Below are 25,017 nucleotides of genomic sequence, written 5' to 3' on the forward strand. Positions count from 1 at the left end.
TAAGTAACCTATTTTGTCATTTTGGTTCTGGAGGACTTGTTGACGATTGCGGTGACATTTTACTCTGCAGAGAAACCACTTTGCTAATTTATGTCCTCTGCTTCTTGCAAACAACTGGCAGCCATCCATCCGTGACCAAACTTTACTCGCAAAAAAGATTCATAATTTAGACTTCTTAGAGAACCCATTGGGTGGAGTGTCTCACTCTGAAGGATTCAGAAATCCACTTTTGCAGTGGCTAGAGAAGGGAGTAACCTTTTTGTTTCTTTCTGTAAAAACACCACGATGATAAAATGTTCCATTACGGTGAGTAAATCTAAAAAAAAGGAGTCCTTAAAGCTGTGCTAATCGATATTTTCATATCAAGCTTGATGTTGTGTAGTTCTAGAGTATCTATGAAGCCTTTAAGCAGGTTTTAGGTAATTGTTTGGATTTAACTTAGTCTCATTGTTCACTCAGTGGTGTCAGTTCCAGCAGCAGCACCCACCATCTACCTGCCATGCATTTTCGCATGTGCTCCCAACCAGCATATGCCGGAGCTTAGTTAGAACTTTTAGGAGTTCCCTATTAGTGTCGTTTTCCAGTGTGCAGGGTGTTCCAGATGACTTCAATAGAATTCCCTAAATGTCTGAAGTAAACATCTGTTCTGCAGGTGGTAACAAAGAAAATGGCAGTTAAGCTTGTTGGAAGTTAGCCTCTTCCTGTTTGATTGTGAGACGGTGTGTTTTAACTTAAATTATCATCTATCATATATATTTTATATGTCTGTATCGACAGCTGACAGCCCCATAAATGTGGACCAACAGGTGTGAGCTTCATGGTACAGCATTAGCGTTGCATGTGCAGTTGATGATTTGCCTCAGTTGTAGTTTGATAGGCTAGCAATTAACAGAAAAGGATAAATGTGAATGCAACGGTCACAGATAGGACTCAAACCATGTGCTGATTGTGTGTTTGTGCCAAAAAGAAGGTTGTGGAAGAGCGAATCAACACTAACACTTTTATTTGACTTAAGCGCTTACACAAACCACTGAACTGCTTTCTGTTAGATAAATGCAAGAGAGTAAAGAGAACAACATTTGATTTTTTTTTAAGAAAGAGCATGTATGTTGAGGTGCTCCACAATGTCAAGTTCAGTCACAATCTATCAGATCAGCTGATCTCAGTGCCAGTCCACATCAGCTGATGGCCTTCTATGTCCCACGCCGCTGACTTTGAGTCCATTGATCAGCGGTTTCCGCTAATTCCAACCTTCAGACTGGCTTCAACAGTTGCAACTCAGAAACTCTGGACTGATCTCCCACTTCACATTAGGTAATCTTCCTCAGTAACAGTCTTGAAATCATAAGACACTCTTAACTTTTTCAGCTTTTTAATTTACTGTGTCACTTCCCCCAGTGCATTTCTTTTTATTATTATTTTTGCTTTTGTATTATTATTTATTATTTATCACTCAGTTCCTTACTTAATAAGCTTTTTTTCCTCAAATCATTTTTATAGTTTCTTTGATAAGTTAACTTGATTTGATGATTGTACTTCCTGTTCAGCGCTTTAGTCAGTGCCTGCTGTGCTTAAAGTTGCTATGTAGATAACCTAAATTTAATGTTTCCTGAATGGTTGGTGAGTAGCTTCTGCCAGTCAGTGGGAGAAATTGGTCACAAATTTAGTGCTGTACCAAAATCAGCCGTTGTGATTATTGGTTGCTCAAAGTTGCATGGAAGACACCAACTTGTCTACAAATACTCGCTAACTAACCACTGACTGGTAGTTAAACTTTAAAAAGTGTAAAGCAAACCAGAAACGGAGGCCTTCAAATTAAAAGCTGGAAATATATTTGGTTTCATTGTTTTCACCCATAAGAAATAGTAAAAACTTATATGTGATTACTCATGAAAGTGGCCACTTTCTCATTACTTTCATACATTGTTTTAGTAAGTATCCAAAACATACAAGTTTCATTATATAATTTTTCAAGGGATCTTATATCTGTTTTCACTCTTATATGCTTTTCATACAAGTTTCACACAAGGCAGATACAAACTTTATAAGATTTATATATATCTTTTCCATATGGGCAGTGGTGAAAGGTTTGAAAAGCTGCAGTCTTTACTTTGAAGGTAAACAGTCTCTGTTTCTGGTTTGGATTGCACTCTTTACTGTTTCACAACTGCTCAGTGAGGAGTTGAATATTTGCAGACAAACAAATTGCAGGCAACCAAAGCATTCTGCTAGCAACCAAAGCAACTACAAGATGGTTTTTGGTGCACCTTCTTTGTAACTGTTTCATCCAGCAGCTGCTACCAACCTCCACCAACCACTCACCAATTGGTTGGGAGTACATCTTTTTCCCTAGTGACTGGTTGTTACCATGTCATGACTGGTTTTTAGGCCTGTATATCTATGTGTAGGCAAACAATTTCACAACAACTACCAGCAACCTCCAGAAAAAAATCCTCCAGAAATCTTATGGAAAATAATTTCCCCCTGCAAACGGAGCTTGTTGGTTGCCAACAGGTTCTGTGTGGCTTAATGTGCAGTGTCCTGTTAAAGCCTCTTTATCTTCAGGTGTTGCGACCTTTGTAAGCTGCTTCGCAACCCACTGATGTTCTTCCTATTCCATTTGTGGGTCTTACCCTGTGACACAGGACCCACACACACACGGGTTATGCTTAGTGTCTTTTTATTTTGAAAATAATCTGCGGTTTTATGGCACCCGCCTCGGACGCAGCCACTCCTTCTCACTGCCAGCATCGTCTGCTCCATCTCACTGTGGGAACACAAAAAGACATCTCCCTCATTAACACAGTCCCGTACACCTGTTGCCTCTGAACTAAGGAGCAAAACTCTTTCTCCAGATGTTTAAAGCAATGGTGTCTAGGGTCTTTTTGTAATTAACATCATGGGCTTTTGTTGTGATATGCGAGTTTTGTAAGAATATGATTTTCCATCCATGTACTTGTGGCTCTTATCTTTGCATCTTTTGCATTACTGTCTATCAACCTGCTGGGACTGCAGATGAAACTGAACCTGCATGTCTACATCTGGCATATTTACTGTGCATTATTTACCTAAATGTTCACAGTATGAACGTGCAATGACCCTTTAAATAAATAAAAAAGTTAATATAAATAACAATCTTAGTTTGGCTGGCAAGCTGCCCAAGTATACCTTTTGCCTTACCTGACCAGAACCTGAAACAGCCACATAGGAAACTCCGCCTATCTGGCAACAGGACCAGTTTAGAACAAATGCTATGAATTATTTAGAGCTTCTACTTCACCCTGTACTAGTATACATACCCAGTGTGTTTATTTGAAGTGAAAGGGTGTGGCAAAAGCCGGGTAATGAAACCCAGCTGCAGGCAGCAAAAGACACTGGATGGCTTCCTTGACAGCATGGGCCGGAGAGAGGGCCGTTTCAGAGCGTAACACAACAAGAAAATTGAAAAAATACAAACAAAACGAGTGATTTGCAGACAAAAGAAAACTGAATCAAGTGCGGCCCGTCCGCTGGAGAGAGGTTCTTGTAAACAAGTGGCCATGCTAAAACAATACAGCTGGATTTCCTCTCGGTACGCGACGATAATCATCACTCACTGTTTACCACAGCAGAGAGAGGTTCCAGCCTCAAACAGCCTCAGGTTCCTCAGTAACACAAACGAAGCTGGATTCACTAACTCTATCTCTATGATGATGCATTTCCACACGAAAATTTGGCACCGAGCATCTCGCTACTGTCCAAACACATCAGGAGAAATGTGAATCATGTGTCCTTTCTGTGCACAGAGAGAAAGTTTAGCCTTAGTCCTGTTTTTTTAATCAGAAAACCTGAGTTTCAACATAATTTTGGCATAACTTACCTCCTAACTATGACTAAATTTCTCTCTTTTTTTTAATGTATTCTAAATGTCCTTAATATCTGAGAGCCCAGAACACTTTTTCCCCAGCAACATTTCCTAACCATTCCAAAACTAATCATTTCTCTTTATGGAAAAAGAGCTTATCATATGCAAAGTGCTCAACATCAATGTCTTCATATTCTCGTTTGAGAAATTCATTGCGCGGTGAATTCCCTCGGGAACGCTGCCGCCAAGTTTCTGCCTCGCAAAAGTTTTTTTTTTTTTTTTTTTTTTATTCTCTTACTTTAATTCAACTTGGCACGTTATTTCTCAGAAATACCGTCGGGCTCCGGGGAGAAACATAGACGTGGTCTCACTTGTTAGTGCGGGTTTTAGTGCTGAATAAGGATCAGACAATGGCTGAGGGGAGAGGGGGCTGCAGTCTAGCGAGGTATTGACACAGGAGATATTGCCTGAACAAAGTGGATCCGTGAGAAAAGAGAGCGAGCGAGCGTGAAGGAAGAGGGGGGGAAAAAGAGAAAGATTATCTTAATTATCATTCAGGAGCTGCTTAGTGCAGCACCTGTGCATGAATAATGTCATTTATAGGCACATTGAGATGTGCATAATTCCCCCTTAAATCATACACATTAGCGGCATAACAAGGGATGAACAAGTCGGCCTCTCACAGGCTCAACTAGGAGCGAGGGGGTTCATTGTCAGCCCTTCACCTCCCCAATAAGAGTGTATTTCTTTATTCAAAGACTCCACTCTTCTCTCATTCAACACTTGCTATTTGGTCCAAGAGAGCTGTGAGGGTACATATCCTGCTTCATATTAACGTGCTGGATTTCATTTGTGCACTGCGTGACTTCAAAATAGAGGATATTTCAGGGCTCACGGTGTGATTTAACAGGCGAGAGGTATGATCACACTTGTTCACAAGAAAAAAATAGAAGAAGAAGGCGGGAGCTTCTGCCAGTGCACACGAACCAGTGTAAAGCTCCTCAGGGTCAGAGCCTGTATGTAGAAATGAAGTTTAGATGTTTAACAATGGCTGTTACAGATGTTTTGTGTTTTGAGCTTCTTCCTCTAACACACAGAGAAAGAAAAAGAAACACATTGTAATTTCTAACCTAAAAACATGCTTTACAAATCCCACGTGCACACGCTACATATCACAAACCAGAACCTCATCGATGAAGGGCCACGTGTCTCTAGCAATGTTGGCAAGTAACTACACTCACAGGCCAAGTTTTTAGAGCCAACTACATGTTAATGCAAATATCTAATGAGCCAATCACACAGCAGGAACTTACTTAGACATGTAGACATGGTGAAGGTGACATGCTGAAATTCAAACTGAGCATCAGAAAAGCGATTTAAGTGACTTTGACTGTGTCATGATTGTTGGTCTGAGCATTTCAGAAAGTCTGATCTGTTGGGATTTTTCCACACAACCATCTCCAGGGTTTATAGGAAATGGTCTGAAAAAGAAAAAAAATATCCACTGAGCAGCAGTTGAATGGGTGAAAATGCCTACTTCTACCTTACTGGTTGCAACAGTAACTCAAAGAGTCACTTGTTACAACCACGGTATGCAGAAGAGCATCTCTGAATGCACAACACACTGAACCTGCTTCCAGGATAACACAACATGTCACAAAGCTCAAATCATCTCACTGCACCTCCACAGTCAACAGATTTCTGTCCAATAGAGCACCTTTTGTAGATGTGGTGGAACATGAAGTTCTCATCATGGATGTGCAGGAGACAAATCTGCAGCAAAAGTGTGACGCTGTCATGTCAATATTTACCAAAATCGCTGAAGAATGTTTCCAGCCCCTTGTTGAATATATGCCACGAAGAAGTAACTCAGCTTTAAAAGTAAACCAAGGTTGGAAGTACTTAATAAAGTGACTGGTGCATGTGTAGAATTTATAAAGAACTTTAAATTTGCATTTTTCTAATGGCTAGTAGGAGTTGTCAACTCTGGTTATAAAGGGTTAGGCTATGAGAAAATGACCTAGTCTACAATTCGTGCATGTCACGGAGACCTTAGCCTTGGTGGATGAACCCAGTGTCGTACTATTTGCGTTTTTTTCTGAAAGTGGGCACTGAGCCAGTTCACTGACGCCGTGGCCACTCTACACAACGGCCCTCATCTGCATCAGCGCTGAATGTTCACATTGAGATCAAAACCACATTTCTCCTAAATGTCACCCTGAATAACAGCCTTGTTGCGCCACAGCGTACACTCATTCCATTTTAGAGAAAGTGGAGGACTTCAGATCACTACAGCTGGATGGTATTCGTGATGACGGGATGTGAATACTTACACACAAGGTGCTGTTGTTGGTGCACCACTTGTGTGAATTAAAAAGGAGTCCCCTGAGAATAGATTCACGCCCAGCATATGTCAAACAACCCTTGGAAACAACTGCTGAGGCTTCACTGGGTGGAGTTCGCCAAAACAGTCCAGAGCCGGAAAGTATTTGTCATCCAAATCAGATTTTTCTGTTGCCAGGGGAGACGTGGGTCCACATAGAGAGGATGCATACAGCACAAAACGAGAGTAGCAACAAGGCTGTCATCACGGAGAAATGTCAAATATTCCACCCCGCTGCCGACTCCTGAGCGGTCCGCTGCTGTCAAGGCCCGGCCCACGCAGTCAAAAGTTCACATCAACAACAGAGGGCATTGTGGGTTCTCTCTAATCAGAGGGGCCTCCCCGTTACAGCCAAGCACTTCTGAATTCTAACTATGCCAACAGAGATATGGAGTAGGATTAAACTCGGAGTGTGTGGACCTCCTCCACGCTGGGGTCAAACTGCAATTTTAAAACACTTTGAGCGCTCGCTTGTAGCCCGGGTGGAGGACGGGGTGGGTGCGCTTCGTCATTTTGGGAAAATGTCAGTCGGTCACTGAGAGAGTTGTGATTGGATCTCGGAGTGAACTCTGGGGGAGCAAAGCATGCATTCCCTCACATACAATTATCAAAACAGAGGGCCGCTTCAGCCGTCGTTAAACGTGAAACAACACCGTCCCGCAGCCAAGACCCGCAAAACTGAAAACAAGGCAAAAAGGCGAATCGCAGCAAACGTGAAGAAGAAGAAGAAGAAGAGGTGTCAGACACCAGTGAGTCATCGCCGTATTCATTTTCAGACATGAGTGAAAACATACAAAACCGCTGTGGCAAAAACAAACTGACCACACAGGCCTGAACGCTTCCCTCCTCAAAGGGGAAAATGAAGAGTTGCTTGAAGCTGCAGGAAGAATGCAAATGACTCAGACTGCAAACACGATTTGAAATGTTTTCTGAGGAAGTGATAAAATACGTTTTCTGAATTAAACTCACAACACAATTTAAAACAAACCCCCCTCCCATTTGTACAAAAACAGCCCTGAAAAGAACAATAGTTGTAGCTTTTGAATATTTTGAAAGTAAAAAAAGTATCACCTTTATTCATTGTGGACCCTGTAGCTACATGAAATTTCCTGTAGGTCTGCTATTATAAGGCTTTCACCCACATTGTCTGTGGTCACAGTTTGTGGTGGTTAGCCCAACCTTAATCTGAACCCTGTTTTTATTAAATTGTTCTTCGAAGTACTTCTAAAAAACAGGATGAGGGACAGGGATAGCAGCCATCATGGCTTATAGGACGGCTTTGTGGCTTTGGAGGAATAACACTTTCACTCTACAGGGTGGACCATTTATATGGATACACCATAATAAAATGGGAATGGTTGGTGATATTAAAGTCCTGTTTGTGGCACATTAGTATATGTGAGGGGGCAAACTCCTCAAGATGGGTGGTGACCATGGTGGCCATTTAGAAGTCGGCCATCTTGGATACAACTTTTGTTTTTCCAATAAGAAGAGGGCCATGTGACACATCGAACTTATTGGTAATGTCACAAGAAAAACAATGGTGTGCTTGGTTTCAACGTAACTTTATTCTTTCATGAGTTATTTACAAGTTTCTCTTTGTTCACAGCCATTGACATGTCGAAGAAGTTAACACGTGAGGAGCGGATCGAAATTGTGTTGATATCTGGTGAACGCAGTAACCGGGTCATTGCAGCAGATTTCAATGCAAGACACCCTACGAGACCACCCATCTCCCATGCTACAGTTAGCAAACTGCTTCCTAAGTTTTGTGAAACTGGTTCAGTGTTGGATTTGCCAAAATGTGGACGCAAGAAAACTGTCACTAATGAAGAAACATCAGTGGCTGTCCTAGCTTCATTCAGCAAGAGCCCACAGCAAAGCACTCGTCGCATGTCACTGGAGAGTGGCATTAGTCGAACATCCCTTTGGCGGATATTAGCTACTCACAAATGGCACCCTTACAAACTCCAGCTACTGCAGCATCTCAACGAGCATGACCCAGATCGGCGCACAGAATTTGCAGAATGGGCAAAACATAAATTGGAACAGGACCCTCAGTTCACGCAGAAGATTTTGTTCAGTGATGAGGCAAACTTTTATGTGAATGGTGAAGTTAACAAACAAAGCCACCGCTATTGGTCTGACACAAACCCACATTGGATGGATCCCTCCAAGACTGTTGGAACAACAAAAGTGATGGTTTGGTGTGGTATATGGGGTACAACGATAGTGGGTCCATTCTTCATCAATGGAAACCTCAAGGCCACTGGATATTTGAAATTGCTACATGATGATGTGTTTCCCTCTTTATGCACTGAAGCTGGCACGTTCCCTGAGTTTTTCCAGCAAGATGGTGCACCACCACATTATGGGTGCCAGGTCCGAGCATTCCTAGATGAACAGTTTCCTGGAAAGTGGATTGGTCGTCGTGGGCCAGTTGAATGGCCCCCAAGGTCTCCTGATCTGACCCCCTTAGACTTTTATCTTTGGGGTCATCTGAAGGCAATTGTCTATGGTGTGAAGATGCGAGATGTGCAGCACCTGAAACTACGGATACTGGATGCCTGTGCTGGCATTTCTCCTGCGGTGTTGCTATTAGTGTGTGACGAGTGGGAGAAGAAGGTTGCATTGACAATCCAACACAATGGCAGTACATTGAACACATTTCAGAAGTGGTCAGAAACTTGTAAATAACTCAGGAAATAATAAAGTTACGTTGAAACCAAGCACACCATTGTTATATTGTGACATTACCAATAAGTTTGATGTGTCACATGGCCCTCTTCCTATTGGAAAAACAAAAGTTGTATCCAAGATGGCCGACTTCTAACTGGCCACCATGGTCACCACCCATCTTGAGGAGTTTGCCCCCTCACATATACTAATGTGCCACAAACAGGACTTTAATATCACCAACCATTCCCATGTTATTACGGTGTATCCATATAAATGGCCCACCCTGTAGTTTAAAGCAAGTTATTTACAGCATGTTAATAAGTACAGACACATGAATAATTTCTGATGGTTTTAACATGCAGGACAAGCGATCCGATCAAATCCTCTGCTATGCTAATCTTCAGATTTATAGATGTAGACACTTTAGTGAGTTTAAGGATTCTGAATTTATTAACATATGGACAGAGAAATGCAGAATAAACAATTCAATTAACAGAGAGGCATTGCTACTCGGTCCTGCTTGCTACACAACAACATTCAATATTTAGTATTTACTGCTGTTTACACTTAGCTAGATTAACGTGATGGTGTTGTGTTTAGTATATTGCTCTGGGTTTTTTTTGCTTGTTTTCTCTTCTTTTTCTCTCAACAGGTGATCCAGGAGATTTTTTTTTCTCTTCTTTCTCTTTTTAAGTGCCCTTTCTCACTGTCCCTCTTCCCTTCTGTTTTTCTTTTCCTTCATCATTCTTTCTCCCTTTCCCATCCCTCAGTCATGTCTGTCCCGTCTGTAACAACTGAAAATAAAATAAAATAAATAATAACAACAAAGGTTGATCAAATGGACCAATACGGCAAGGCCATGATGATCCATTTGGCAAAGTAAATCCATTGGGTCTCCTTGTTGGCCTTCAGACAACAATTCTGACGGCTAAAGAACCAAATGGGACAGGGAAAAAATAGAGAGAGGCATTATTATAATTTTACATTTTCAAATTATTATTTTTTGGGGTTTGGATGTAAAGGGTATACGAAATGCCATGAAGGAAAAAAAAACTGCACAAAGAAATTTTCTAATTTTTAAGGTTTAATTAACAGCAAATACAAGCAAAAAAAATCAACTTTTCTTAAATGCAAAATATGATTTTTATCAATAAAAAATTATTTAACTTTTTATTTCCCCCTAAACTGTAGAAAGTGACGTTATCTTTTGTCACTGAACCATAGAAAATAAAATGTTCTGCTACTTCAAAGAGGCACCAATAACTGACCTGACTTATTTTACCTCACAAAAGCAGCAAATGTCAGGTACTTTTGTCATCATCCAGTATGTTTTTAACCTTATCAAATAACAGGACATCAAGCCTTTTAATTTTTTCACTCCTCTTTATAATTTTGAGTTATTTTCTCAAGATTTGAAGTTAATGACTCCTTTAGTCAATTTCGATTTATTTCTCAGCATTTTGAATTAAGTAAGTAAGAATTAGTAACCCTGATTTAGATAAGTTGAAATTTCAAGATGATGACCCTATATTTTGACTAAAATGGCAAAAACACATTTTTATCAGTGAGTCCATGGTAATCTTCTCAGATAGATAGTAATCTATTTTGATCATGTCTTCAACTCTGAAATTAAATCTCCACATGATGATCTGTCTATCAATCTATTCATCTATCTAGAGACTTTTAACAGGTAAAACTTGAAATTTTAAATAAATAATCAAAGGGCTGTGGAAGTCATATATCCCACGCCGCCAGCTTCTAGCTATTTCATCCATATACCTGATGACATGGCAGGTTTACCTCTCCATTCTCTAGCCTTGTGCCCCCATTCCCACCATCCCAGACCTCAGGAGCAACACAATCATTCATATTCATATTATTACTCTTAATACCTCTGAGTATTCTGGTAATATCTGATAATTGCAGTGGAGTGACCTTAGGACAAACGCCATTATTAGTTTAAAGGATGACAACTAATCTGAAAGATGTAATTCCCTCTGAATATTCGGTAGACGCTCGATGTGATGTTTGAACTCAAGTTTTATTTATCCGCCATTATTTCAGATATTTAAGATAGGGCAATACAAATAAATTATTCATGTCAATTAGCTTTTCATCTTCCAAGATATGAAGTTGTGTGATCCCTATAACAACTATTTATTTCATGCTAAAACAGAGCTCTCTCTGGAAGCCCACTGTTATCGCCTGAGGACATGTCTTTTAAATAAAAGCATCAGAGCTTTGCATACCTACAATTTCCATATTAAAGGCACTGGGAGACAGATGATAGAAGAATTGGGTGAAGCAATCTAATCATCACTCAAGTCTGACTGGAATCACAAACTCTTTTGGGTTTGGCCCTCAGAGACACAGCAGAAGCAAAGAAATGCTCACAAATTAGCAAAAAAACCCGTTTCAAATTGTTATTACTGGGGCTCAGTGGTTGCTCCTGGAAGCGATGGGCCGTGGTGGTGTTTTCTTTGTGTTTGACAGTATTTCTGACGACTCAATTCCTCCAACTGCTTGAGCTTTCAAGGCTCACAACGGAGGATGAAAAGAGCAGACATAAATTTAGAACATGTCTAAGGATAATTTCTATTACAGCTTTTTCCCGTCACAATGTTTGCAGTACCCTTTCTTTGTTGCTTATGCCGTCGTTGCACTTGCACATGTACAGATCTGGAAACACAGCAGAGACGTTACGTTACAGATTAGCTAAACTGACGATGAGCACATGTGACTTAATGTTATGATCGCACGAACAACAGCCCTGGGACCTGTAACTGTGGTAGTTGTTTGGTTTTCTTTTGATTTATCCTTTCTGGTCCTAAAGGTTGGGTCTTCCCACCTCATTTACTTCTTTTATGGCAACAGAGGCAGTTCTAACACATTTCCTAAAAGGTAAAGGCCAGATCTTCACTTTACACATGACATCATGTAGAAGAAGTTTGGCTCATTTTAAGGGGAAGAAAGCAGTGGTTGTATCTGCCAATTATTGGTCAACTTCCTGCATCAGCCTTGTTCATATCTACCGATATCAGGGGTTCCAACTCTTGGTCGAGCCAGCTTTTTGGCATGAAGGAATTCCCTGGACCCAGTTCCAGATTAACTACCAGCACCAGTCAAAGTAAAAGAGGATATTAATGAACTCTATTCCCCAACTAAAAACAGTTAAATGGAAGGAGAACTCCTTTAAAGCACCCACCCTGATTGGTATTCAACTCAGTTTGATAGAGTTGCTTTAAGATAAGATTAGCTATAATGATCAAACCTGTCTTTGTAGCAGGCTGCAAACATATTTATTTCTGTTGTAAAGTTGGACAGTTTAACATGAGAGTCTACGGGCGCCGACTGGTTTTTGGAGCCAACTTCAAGTACCCACCAAAGGAACTGCAGTTTCCACGTTATGGCCAGTTTACGCTTGCTGCCCTCGCCTTCACGAACAACAAAAGTGACCAGGGTCCGCTTCCAGTTTTGACTTCTTCTACTTCTCTACTAGTACCGAGGCTGGGTCCAAGTGGCGGTGGTTCAGGAGAATACTGCAGCGAGTCTACGTACCATCAGCACTGGTATAAATGATATGACACTGCGGTGACGCCACTGTTTGACTGGTAAGCAGTGAACGGGCACTCACTTTCATTTTCCCGCCCTGGAGGTTTCTGTATGTAAGTAACTGATGTTCACTGTGACAGATTGCTGAGATCCAACAGTGTGTAAAACATAAACAGTTTCTTTTTTTTTATATCAGCGCTTTTACATCAGACAGAGATGCGTTTGCGTGTCTCCGGAGGTCGTGGAGTTGGAACTGAATTTGAGTGCAACTCTGCAACAGATCCAAAGTAAAGCTGAGTGTGTGTGTGTGTGTGTGTGTGTGTGTCTTCTCAGCCTGCATCATCCTGATCACCTCTGATATGCTGCTGCCCCGTGGCTACACATGCCCTGTTTAGTCAGAGACAAGAAGACACCAGCTTATATCATGGTCAAAGACTTACAGGGCTGCAGTTTTAGACTGAATCCAACACGCAATTTGGCTGCATGTGGAGTAAACTGATACTGAACTCATGCAGATACGAGTTTCATGCTATGCGTGTTCGGTTTAGGGAGTATCAGAGTAGGCAAAGGAGCTCTGAACGGAAAATCTGCATGCTGGTGTTAATTAAGAAAATCTTGGACTGAAGCATCTCAAAAAGAAATGTATGGCTAGATGAAAGAAGATGGTAAATCTAGCGAGAGGAAATCAAATAACTGAATTGTAAATTAATAGGACCTTGAAGTCTGATTTTTTTTTTATTCACAGAAGCTACAGAAAGAAGGGAGTCAGGAGTGGATGGAAGAAAGTGAAACTTTAAAGGATTCAAGAATTAATGCCAGAAATATAGAAAAAGAAAGCAGGAATAGAAGATGAGGAGGGAAGGCAGACCTAAAGAGGAAAATAAAAGAGAAGCCAAATGAAATAATTATCGGATCGAAACGTCTAATTCTTTTGAGAAATTTGCTGCGGAGCTGCGGCACCACAGTTTCAGAGAGTGGAGATGAAGTGCAACGAAGTGCAGGGTAGTAAACTCAACCAGCGTCACCCTGACTTCCTCTGATTTGATTGCCCCGTGGCTACCGGCGTCCTGCATCGGCCTGGACAGCCAGGACGAGAGCTGCCCTCGAGTCCCTCCACGCCACCGCTAATGGGTCACATCACATGCCGGTGTCACTCGCATGTCCGCTCGCTTCGGACCTGACCCACTTCACCAAGTCCACTCCAGCCACCGCAGTCATCATCGTCATCTACCCCGGATCAGCCGATAGGCCCTGACACCCTGCAATCTGAGCAGAGCGGCTAATTAAAGCCTTCAGAGGCAGTAGCCCCCCATATCACAGACATCGTCACCGACAGCAGATTGATGCTTGGCGAGATCACGCAAATGAGGGTGGCAGGGCGTTTATGAGAAACAGACCGATGTAATAAAGAAAAGTTTTCTGACAAACTTCCGGGACGGAGAAAGGGCATCAATGAAGGAGGAGAATCAAGTACTATCGGACTCACACGTGTATACCTTTTAGTTTTTTACGGTAACAGATCGAGCCAATCTTGTTGTTTGAGTTTGATGCCAAAAAAGCCCACCATGAACATTTAAAATGAACAAAACTCCAGTAAAGGAAACAAAATCTTCATCCATCTCATTGTCACGTCTCGTGTGACACATCGGCCAGACGCCCTGGCTGCACGGCGAGGTCCGAGTGGCGCGCAGACTTCCTCAGCACACATGGCGGCCATCGCTGCCACCCTCACCCCTCGGCGGCGTCCATTTAGAGCCTCTTTCCTGGAAGGTTGCACCTCGCTTTGCCCAGGGGACAAATGTGAAGCGTTTTACAGTCAGACGGGCTTTTGTTACAAACACTACAGTCTCACTGCTAGCATGCCGGCTGGGCCCTGCTGATAGCTAGTGCCACTGCCAAGGTGGGCTCCAACACACACACACATACACACACACACAGTTACACTAGCGAGTGCCACAAACTCCTCCAAGCTGCCCAAGAGCACACAAGGCCTGAATGGAGACGTGCAGAAGGAAGCCAAGTACATGTCGACCCTAACGAGAACATTGCTTTTAAAAATCTGAACCAGTGTCCAATTTGGTTTTTAAAACGGAATCAGAAAACAGCTTTGGCACATAAATACAATGTTCAGTGTTTTAAAAGGAGGAACGACAAAGAGAGCGGAATTAAAAATTATCTACTCTGGTCTAATTTGCTTTGCAGGCATTGATAGGAAAGAACAAAAAAGGCAATTCAATGCAAGGTAATTAATCTTTCAGAAAAGAACATAACAGTGTAATTGGTCTGCAGAGATAGTAGCAGAAAATGGAGATGAAACACGAGTTAAAGAGGTGCAAAGTAAAGAAAAAAGAGAGAATCAAGCAACGGAGCATGTGTGTTTAAAATGGAAGTTCGATATGTTTGGATTGCAATGGCAGCTGCAAAATACTCTGAAAATATAAACACAGGAGATGTAACAAGATTCGATTTATACTAATATACATCATTTTTTTCCCCTACCTCTCATTAAAGATGCCATGATAACACAAATATTTCCAATAACAATACTTTCAGGATATGTAGAGGGGGGAAAAGCAATAGTGCTGTCAGTCAACATCACCTAAAATTTGTGTTTGTTGTGTTTTTTGCACATAAAGTTGTACGGTGATGTGAAAAAGTGTTTCCCTCTATCTGATTTCTTATTTGTTTTTGTATTTTTGTCACACTTACATGTTTCAGATCATCACACAAATCTTTATATGAGACAAAGATATAAAAAATACAGTTTTTAAATGACTGTTTTATTTATTAAGGGAAAAATCCAAACCTACTTGGCCCTCGTGTAGAAGAAGTAACTCCCCCTCTTATTAAATCATGAATTACCTGTGACTAATTGCATTTTTTGGAAAGCTGAGTTCAGTTTTATTCGTCACACTCAGACCTATTGAATTAATAAATCACTTGAATAGAACCTGTCTGACAAAGTCAAGCAGGCTAAAAGATCTCAAACACCAACACCTCATGCCACAATTTAAATAAACAGCTGAGAAAAAAGGTCACTGACATCTACCACTTTGGAGGGTTACAAAGCCATTTCTGAGTCTTTGGGACTCCAGTGAAAACTTGAAACAGTAGTAAAAGGTTCCCAGGAGGCCAAAATTACTCCAAGAGTGCACTGGTGACTCATCAAGGAGGTCACAAAAGAACACAGAACAACATTAAAGAACCACAGGCTTCACATCTTTCAGTTAAGGTCAGAGTTCATGATTCAACAGGAAGACAGAGACTGGGCAAAAATGACATGAGTCCAAAGAGAAAACCACTCCTGACCAAAGACGTCACAAAGGCTCATCTCACAGTTACCAAAAACATCTTAATAATCCCGAAGACTCTTGGGAAAATATTCTGTGGACTGAGGAGACAAAAATTGAACTTTCTGGAAGGTTCGAGTCCCATTACATCTGACATAAAACTAACATAGCGTTTCATAAAAAGATCATCATACCAACAGTCAAACATGGTGGATCCAAGAGCAGAAAAACCTGTGAAACTGAGTGTTTAGAGTAGCCTGAAGTCAAACTTTTGACTGGTATTAGATGTAGATACACTTATTATGATATGAAATTATGCCACCTATCCAGTCCCAGGTTGTGGAGGTAGCAGTATAAGCAAACACGGCCAAGACCTCCCTCTCTGGCTGTTCAATGACCCTCCAAAGGCCCTCCCAAGCCAGCCAAGAGACATAATCTCTCCACTATATCCTGGTCTCCCCCCAATAGTACTTCCCTGAAACCGTCACCTAGGAGGAATCCTAGTCAGGTACCCAAACCTGGGCCTCTGACCATCTACAACTGTACATATAATAGTACACCTAAGACAAAGAAAAACAGGATAGATCCACTCTGAACAAACTAAGTGAAGTCTACCTAACATTTCTTCCAGCAAACTCTTGTTTTCAATGGTGTATAATTTGGTGGAGACGTGTCCCAAACAATATCCAGCAGCTATCTTATTGTCTGCAGCAATAATTTTAATATTACAATTACAATTAAAATATTGCAGTGAGTGGTGACTCACTCTCTCTTGAGATCAGAGATATAACGTCTCTATTGTTATTTGGGCATTTTGTTTTTATTGAACAGTGAAAATTAAAAAGGAGAGAAAATGCGAGGGGAGAGGGAGCAGGGTAACCACATGTCAACATCCAACCAACCAGGGCCTGAACCAAGAGATCAGCGCTGATGGCAGCTTGGCTATCAGCTCTATCTGAAGACTACACAAAAAACATCTGGTTTTAATAATGTGGTAATGGTTATTAACAGCAACCCACTGCACACATAGTGTCAGAAGTTGCTGACACGCCGACACAGGATACCACAGAAAAACCACTGTTTTAGTGAATTAAAACAAATGATGATGAATGTGTAATGTGGTACGGACCATTTGCTATTTTTTACGTACAACTTTGTTGTATTTATGTTGATGACTGTTGATGACTCACCTACTACAAACCGAAATGATCTCCCAGTCCAAATCAAGTAACCTGAACCCGAACACCATCTCTAGAATGATGTTCTGTTTTGTATTGTACACTATACAGAAACAGGGGGGAAAGGCTCATGACAAATTACACATGAACTGGACTGAAAATCAGTGGCTACAGGTCAGATGGAGTAATGAATCCACCTGAGTGTCTATAGCCAGCTGTAAAACATGGTGGAGGCACTGTCATGGTTTGGAGCGGTGTTTCATCGAGCGGTGTTGAAGATTCAGAAAAGTATCATCAGATTTGGATCGACTATGGAATACCATCTGGAAAGCATCTGATTGGCTTGTTAGAAATGTAACTGTTTTTCTTATATACCGTATACTATCCTTATATACTGCACATTCAGGTATGTTTGTTAATGTGTCAATAAATCACTGCACCTATTTCCCATTTTCTCAGCAAAATGTAAATAAATTAGGGTTGGCCACTACTAAGTCACAATTGATACAATCTTTAATACTGTGTTGGTTCATTTTAAAATTCTGTTTGTAACTACATTATTTTTTGAAGTAACACGCAACTAAGTCCAAACATGAGGTGACATGGATGTTTAAAAAGTTAAGTGAGTTTCAATCAAAAATAGATGCAAGAAATTGTTCAAGTCTGGCAGATCTGCCAATCAGCAAAGAAGAAATACCCCGGAAAAGCTTAAATTATTTTGAATTTACTTGTAATTTATTTGTAAACTTTAATGTAGGTTTCTTGTCATTGCTTGTTTTTTTCTGTTTTGTAAGGACAAATTGATCACGATTAATCCATTAAATTTGGGCTCACCTGTTAAAGACTTGACTGGTACACCCTCATACGCTGGTGAAAATTAGCAAAATATATTCAGATAAAACAGCATAAACAGCTGCCGGAGGAATTCATTCAAATATTTCTGGATATTTTCTGCAACCTCTTCTTCCTGCAAGCCGTTCAACTTGTTTTTACCAATTACCTTCAAGGCTTTCTACCAGCGAGGACTTCTCCCTGCATTCTTTACATTTATAGTTTATGTACTTGTTATCTGGCAGAGACAGCCTTCCTCTTTCCCCGAACAAATCTTCACTTTTAGTTGGAAAAAAGGACAGAGAGGAAAATGTTTTTCGAGCTCCGTGTTTGAAAGTTTGAAAGGCTTCAGAAGGTGATTTGGATCTCGGGCGTCTGAGATCGGTGGTAATCAGAAGCGGGTTTTGTAAGAAAAAACAAAAAAACCAAAAAAAACCCCCAGAAAACACCCACACAAGTTCACATGGCTCTCCCCTTCCCCCTGCCTTCCTGTGCAAATTTGGACATGATTACAAGTGAGAAAAGCCGAGGGGGGTCTGGCTTCACGGCGGAGATGGAAGATACCGCGTCGAGTGTGCGTTTTTGTGTATGCAGAGTTTTGCATGCAAGTGTGTGTGAGAGAAAAAGATCCCCATGCACACACAAATACACACACACACATGCACTTCAGCCACGCAGAACAGACAGTCCCAGCAACATGAAATTCCAAGTAGATTTAATATGCACAGTTGCACAAATGGCATGACTCGGAAAGCCTCCAAACCTCTCTTTCTGAGGTGAAAAACCTCCTGTAAGTACTTTAACAATGGCATTTTGCTGGTTTAACATACCAGTTATGATTGAATAATACTTTCTCGTGAGTCTTTGATCTGGAAAAGGCAAGGCAAACCTAAATTTTGTACAGATTAAGGGTTGTTCAAAGCTGCAGAATGACGGCGGTTTCTCTTTTTTCCTTTTTTCCACCTTTTAAGTCGCCTGAGTGGAGAATCATTACACTTCAAAAAAAGTACTGGCCCTTACTGTAAAAGCCAATCATTAAATAAAAACTTGGGGAAGAAATACACCTAATTACAGGCAGACAAATGCACATAATTCCCCGTTTTTTTTGTTTTTTTTTACCCTCCCTCCTCCTGGAAGGAGCTCAGAAATGCTTAAAAAATGCACGTCGTCAACCGTTTGGGGGATTAAAACATACAACAGCTCAAGTACTTTTCACTTTACGTGTTTCACCAGCTTGAAGACGGGAGAGAAAGAAAACTAATTCCACGGAGGACAGGAGTTGTAGCCGAGCGAGCGGAGGCGTTGGGAAAAGTGTCTCTGCAACACAGACGGTGAGACTCACTGCAGCGTGGTGCGGCCAACTCATCTCCTCGTGCAATTGTGAATGTACTACAAGCATGTCATGATGGATAAACGCTGTCACAGGGAAAGGTTCAGTGGATCAGAGTCTACACTTCCAAGGATCCTTTTCCATAGTTACTGCCCAACTACAGAAAGAAATGTATAGACCTGTAGAGTTTGACCTAAAGCCTAAGGTTAACGTGATTTCACGACATAAAATATATACATTTCTACCACAGACTGAGTGCTCCGCTTTGGCTCTATAGCTGTCACCATCTTGATATCATGATTCACTGCAGAGCAAGTCATTTTGTCTCTCAGATAATACCATTAAAATGCTCCTCCAGTGGATGTGAGGCCTAGCAGATAGCTAATGGCTACAGCTAACCGCACCCCTAAATTCTAATCATCTAACTCATCCTGCGTAAATACGTGGTCGGTGTGAACGGCTGCGTTAAGAATAGGTGAGTCTGAAACGTTTTTTTAATGCACAAAATGTTTGCATGAATTTAAAGGCCTTTAGTGTAAATCTGTTCACTGTTCACAGAAGGTGTTAGCTAACATGTTGATTTTCAGGTCTGGTAGTCGTGGCTGTTTGGTGGCCACACTTTTGCCATCAAGCCTCTCAGATTGAGTTCCCGCCTTCAAATCACTCACACTTGCTTGTATTGTATGCATGTAGATTCATCCTTTATCGCCTATTGTTTTTTATTATCTTTTTAGTCTTTTACTGGTGTTTATGATTCATGTTCTGTTTTGAACCCCATACGTATGTTTTTGCGATTTTCTGTTTTAGTTTACTGTCTGAGTATTCTGGTCATGATTGTCCAAGAATGTTATTATTATTATTCATATTATTGTAGTAGTACTGTTATAAGTAGCTACATGAGATTATAGTTGTCAGAGACATCATGATATCACATAACCGTGATGCTCTTGATTACTAAGTCATTTAGGCATAAAGAAACCTGTAAAGTGCCATTAAATTATTAAGGAAAGAATAAAAAGCACACAGCTATCATAAACACATTTCTTCGCTGTAGAGTTCCTTTACTTATTATCTTTTTTCAAAAACCAGAGCAGTGCGGACTTTTCCCCTCGTTTGCACAAGCAAAGATGGAGACGGACCCCTCCACTGTGAACGCTTCTCTCTGCCTGGTGCTCTCAAAAGCTGTTGAAACACTTCCATAGTAAATTGTTCCCCTTTCATGTGTGCAACTGACCAAAATACTGACCACACAAAAGCGCCACAACTGCCCCCGCGTTCCCACAATACCGCAATCTGAATATCACATTACTGATTTTACCCACAGACCATTAACCGCTGAACTCCGAAAAGTTGTCTTCACCCATTACTCCTGTCCCACATGTTCATTTTCTTAAGATATTAGGCAATTTAATTACAGTTAAGAGCATTAAGGAGCAATTTTAAGTATAATTTGCAGTTCATGAACTGTTTTTGAAAATTACTCTTAATATAATTAACTTCTGTCATTAGGCCTAATCCCTGCAGGCTACAGAGAGAATGCTTCCTTTAAGAAATTACATACATGTAACGCCACATTCATTCCTTTTCACCAGGAAGGTTGGACTGCAAAAGGTTTGTCTCCTCAATGGAGTAATTATCTATTTCCAGCGAGAGAGTGCAAAACAGTGCTAAGTCCATTAATGGCTGGGAGTCTCTCTAGCATGAATAATCATAAACCAAGCTAAAAAAAAAAGTAATTGGACTGTTCGCAAGGCAAAAGCAAAATAAAAAAATACACAAAGAAAAAGGGCGTTTGAAGCTTGAGAATTTGGGGTGGAAATGCCCCCTAAAAAAGGAGGGCAAAGGGTAAGATATCATGGATTTTTTATGACCACATTAACCCAGCGTTGAATTGCACTGTCTGGGCTTTCTCTGGTGAAGTATACTGCTTAATTAGAGCAGATATTTCCTTGTCAAAAATAGTGGGGGCCAACGTCTAATTAAATCAAGAGGACAGTGGCGTATTAGTGATGGGAACGCCCAAGCAGGCAGCCATCCACCATCGGCCATGATGCCTTCATAAAAAATGCATGCAGCACCCTGTGAAGAAAGCTCTAATTTACAAAAAAAAGGAAAGGAAGAGGATGAAAATTCATTCAGGGCTGAGGGTCTCGGCGGGTGAGCCTCGCACCTTGACGGGTAAGTGATGGTTTGCTTAACGTCTCCTCTGATGAGGTTAAGGACGTGTCACTTTGTCTTTGGCCGAGCTTTAATCAGGCTCCAGCCGGCCCTCTGGCACGAGCCGAGGCTTTGCCGGTGCGTAACTGACCGGTGATTTAGAATGATATGATTACACCTACACCGGCATGCTGCGCAGCCGTGTGAATTAGCCTTCCCCCTTCTAGAAAATGTGTAATGAGCGATGTTCCCCGCGCCCAGCTGGGGCCCCACAGATTCAGCCATGAGCCGGCATCCTAATCAGCCGTCAGCCAAAAAGCCTGCTATTGCAGGCGCATTAGAATCTGTGTTTGTGCATATCAAAAGATTTCCACAAACGCATTGGCAAAACACATAATCACTTATCCCTCAGAGGGAGGGCAGGCGGAGGGTGGATGGACGACGGACACGCCGACAGAGATCGTTTCCTTTGAGTGTTGGAGGAAATCGCTGTTCTCATGTGACGAGTCTGCAATAACTGCTGGCCGTGCGTGTATGTGTGTGTGTTCAATTGGAGGGCCCGGATATTCCGGAATATCTGAGCAGAGGAAATACACTGAGCTCATGAAAGTTCAGGAATTCCAAAAGCACAAAATAATCAAATCAGAGCTGCACTTCGACTCATTGTTCCTGACATAACCTACAAATTCGTGCCATTCCCTAACAGCTGCTTTTCTTTTAATAAAAAGAAATGTGATTGGTAGATTACAGCCTATCACTCATTCCCAGCCTTCATGTAAACAATAAGATGCAATACAAGAGAGCAACAAATAAAAAATACACATTTTGAAAGTGGTATTTTGTAACCTAGCAATGAGATATCAGCCCCAAGATAAATAGAGAGGGCTGGGTCAGAAAGAGTTCAATACCTGATCAGATGAGGCCCAGGTTCAATATTGGCCATTGGTACTGCAAGGTGCTGGTGGATATAATACAATTCTCTTTCAGTTCAGTGTTATTTATATAGCTGGAGTGGGCAGAGCTATCCAACTATCGATATTATCGACATTAATGCTAGTATCGGTACTGAATCACTAGTAGCACTATAGGATCCATACTACGTATGTTCAGTATGTCCCCTATATAAGCTGCCTTTACAGGTATCAGTATTGGCATCCAGGATACTGGTCCTGTATTTACTTGGTATCGGACTGACGCTAAAATTTGCAGTATTATATATAGCACCAAATCACAAGCAAGGTGCTTTATTATTGTAGGTTAAAGGACCTGCAATAACAGAGAGAAAAGCCCAACAATCAGCCAAAACCCCTTTGAGCAAACACTTGGTGACAGTCTGTAGGAAAAACTGCCTTTTAACAGGAACCAGAAGCAGCCTCAGAGAGGAAAAAGAGCCAGAGTTTAATTATGAAATATGTTAAATAACCAACTATTCAACTGAAATATAATAGGTCATGCATGTACGTTCAAACATTACTGTGTCAACTGCAAAATGAGCTGCATTCCACCAACCAACAGTAAACTATTTACAACTAAACGTAATGTGTTTCACCCACCTACTGGTACCAAAAGAAGCAAATTATTGTGGAAAAGACCACCGAGTTCAAACCACGCAAGTGATCTCCTCCATACCTGCTTCATGCTCACAGGTGTACACACGTGTGCTCACACACACAAACTACACCCTTTTTGGCTCCTACCTCAAAGCACACTGTGCGCTGTTGATCTTATGTGCTGCACAATAATGTTTAATATTTAGTATTTACTGTTATATTCCCATAGATCATCGTGATGTTGTTTATTATGTTGCTCTTTTTTTTTCTTCTGCTTGTTTTCTCTTTTTTCTTTCTCAACAGGTGATCCAGGTGATCGATATATGTATTTTTGTCTGCTTATTTTGTTGGTTTTTTGCCCTTTATCCCCATCCCTCTTCCCCGCTGTTTTTCTTTCCCTCTTTCTTTCTCCCCTTTCTTTTCCCCAGTCAAATCTGTCCTGTATTTAGCAAGTGAAAATAAAATAAAATAAACAATAAAAGGTGAATCAAATAGACCAATACGGCAAGGCTGGGATGGTCCATTTGGTAAAGTAAATCCGTTGGGCATCTTTCTTCGCCTTTAGACAATAATTCTGATGGCAAAAGAGCCAAACGGGACAGGCAAAAAAAAAAAAAGTAACACACATAAACATTTGTCACTGTCACTGCTTAGGAGCTCTAGACAATGTAACTGCCACCACAATGCCCAAACCTTTTATGGTATTTAGTGTACTGAATATCTGACTAATAGGACTGTAATAATAGCAACTTAAAACACTTTCTCTACAAAAGCAGTTGCATTACTACTAGCTTTATTTTAACCCTTATTCTAACTGTACCTTAACTCGTACAGCTTCTACTTGCTCCATTTCCTAGACGGTAATTAAAGTTCTTCCCAAATGTGACCCACATTACCAATGTTCCATGAGCCACATCTGACCTTAAGTCTGGCTGCCACAAACCATCCACAGGTGCACCTTATATTGCCCAGATGTCGCATGTATTGCAACATTGGGGCAACATCTGGCCCACACAACACTTGCCAGAATCCACATCAATGCCAGCTCACGAGTATTAGGCCCGTACTTCAGCCGCAAGTGCCAAAATAAGCCCAGATCTGGCTCAAATGGGTTTTCCTTGTACTCCTATAGTTTTTGCCACATGTTCAATATGAGATGTATCAGCGACCCTAAAGCAACTCACTAGTTTTTGTGGTGGCAGACCTTTTTTCACTTTTCACTGAAATTTCCTCAGTTTTATATCCAAAACTGCCTCAAAATAAAAAAATTCTTGGTTTCCAATAAACTCCATCGGAGAAGAATTTTACAGGAGCACCAGCAGCAGAGAAGCTATTCCAGATCTCGGCAGGAGCGCTGCCATACCATGACTCCGCTGTGCCAAACATGGTGTTTCGGTGGGAGCGAGAGGATAAAACGATAAATGCAAATTAATAAAATTCCACGCGGGGGGTCCTTGCAGAGCTGTCCAACATCACCGCAGTGCACCGAACCCCCTCTGATGGTGAGAGCATTGTTGTCTTTGTGGACGCTCTGCAGCTGCTGTATTCACTGGACGAGGCAGCGATAGCACTCTATTCCCCTCATGCTCACACGGTCACCTCCAGCTCGCATGCAGTTCTGCAGAAAATAACTCCAGCACATCCTAAACAGACACATATATGTCTAAAGGATTTATGTGTAGCGCTTGTGATGGTCCACACTGTATAGTAAAGACTGAAGCTACCTAGTCACTAAGCATTCTGGGAAACGTGGGACATCAACACTTTAAAAATGAGTATTTGAAGATGTCTTTGCCCCTTACACCGCAGGAACACATTTTTTAAAATTAATGTTTGATCAACAACAAGATCAAGAACAGTGACTTGGAGATGTTAATCACTACAGGAGCATCAGTCTTTAAAGATAAAATTAAAACAGCAGTTCACAACTTTTTTTAACCCTGTCAGCGGGAACCCCCGACTCAAATCTGCTCATTTAAATTAATTTTTAAAAGGATCTGGATCATGTTCAGCTTACCATTTACTCTTGCTGATTATACTCAATTCAGTATTTACTATTATTATGTTAAGCTACACTGTCAGCTAATGTATTTAACAATACAAACTATTTAGGCATGCTTTTAGCTAAATATTTAAAGTTTAAAGTGTTTTTTTTATATATTTTAGTAATGATTTTAGTTAACCATTTGTCCGGTCTGCTTAGCTAACATTTGGGGGGGGGGG

This window comes from Pundamilia nyererei, unplaced genomic scaffold (assembly GCF_000239375.1).
Source record: "Pundamilia nyererei isolate P.nyererei 1_Seehausen unplaced genomic scaffold, PunNye1.0 scaffold00085, whole genome shotgun sequence".
Classification (NCBI taxonomy): domain Eukaryota; kingdom Metazoa; phylum Chordata; class Actinopteri; order Cichliformes; family Cichlidae; genus Pundamilia; species Pundamilia nyererei.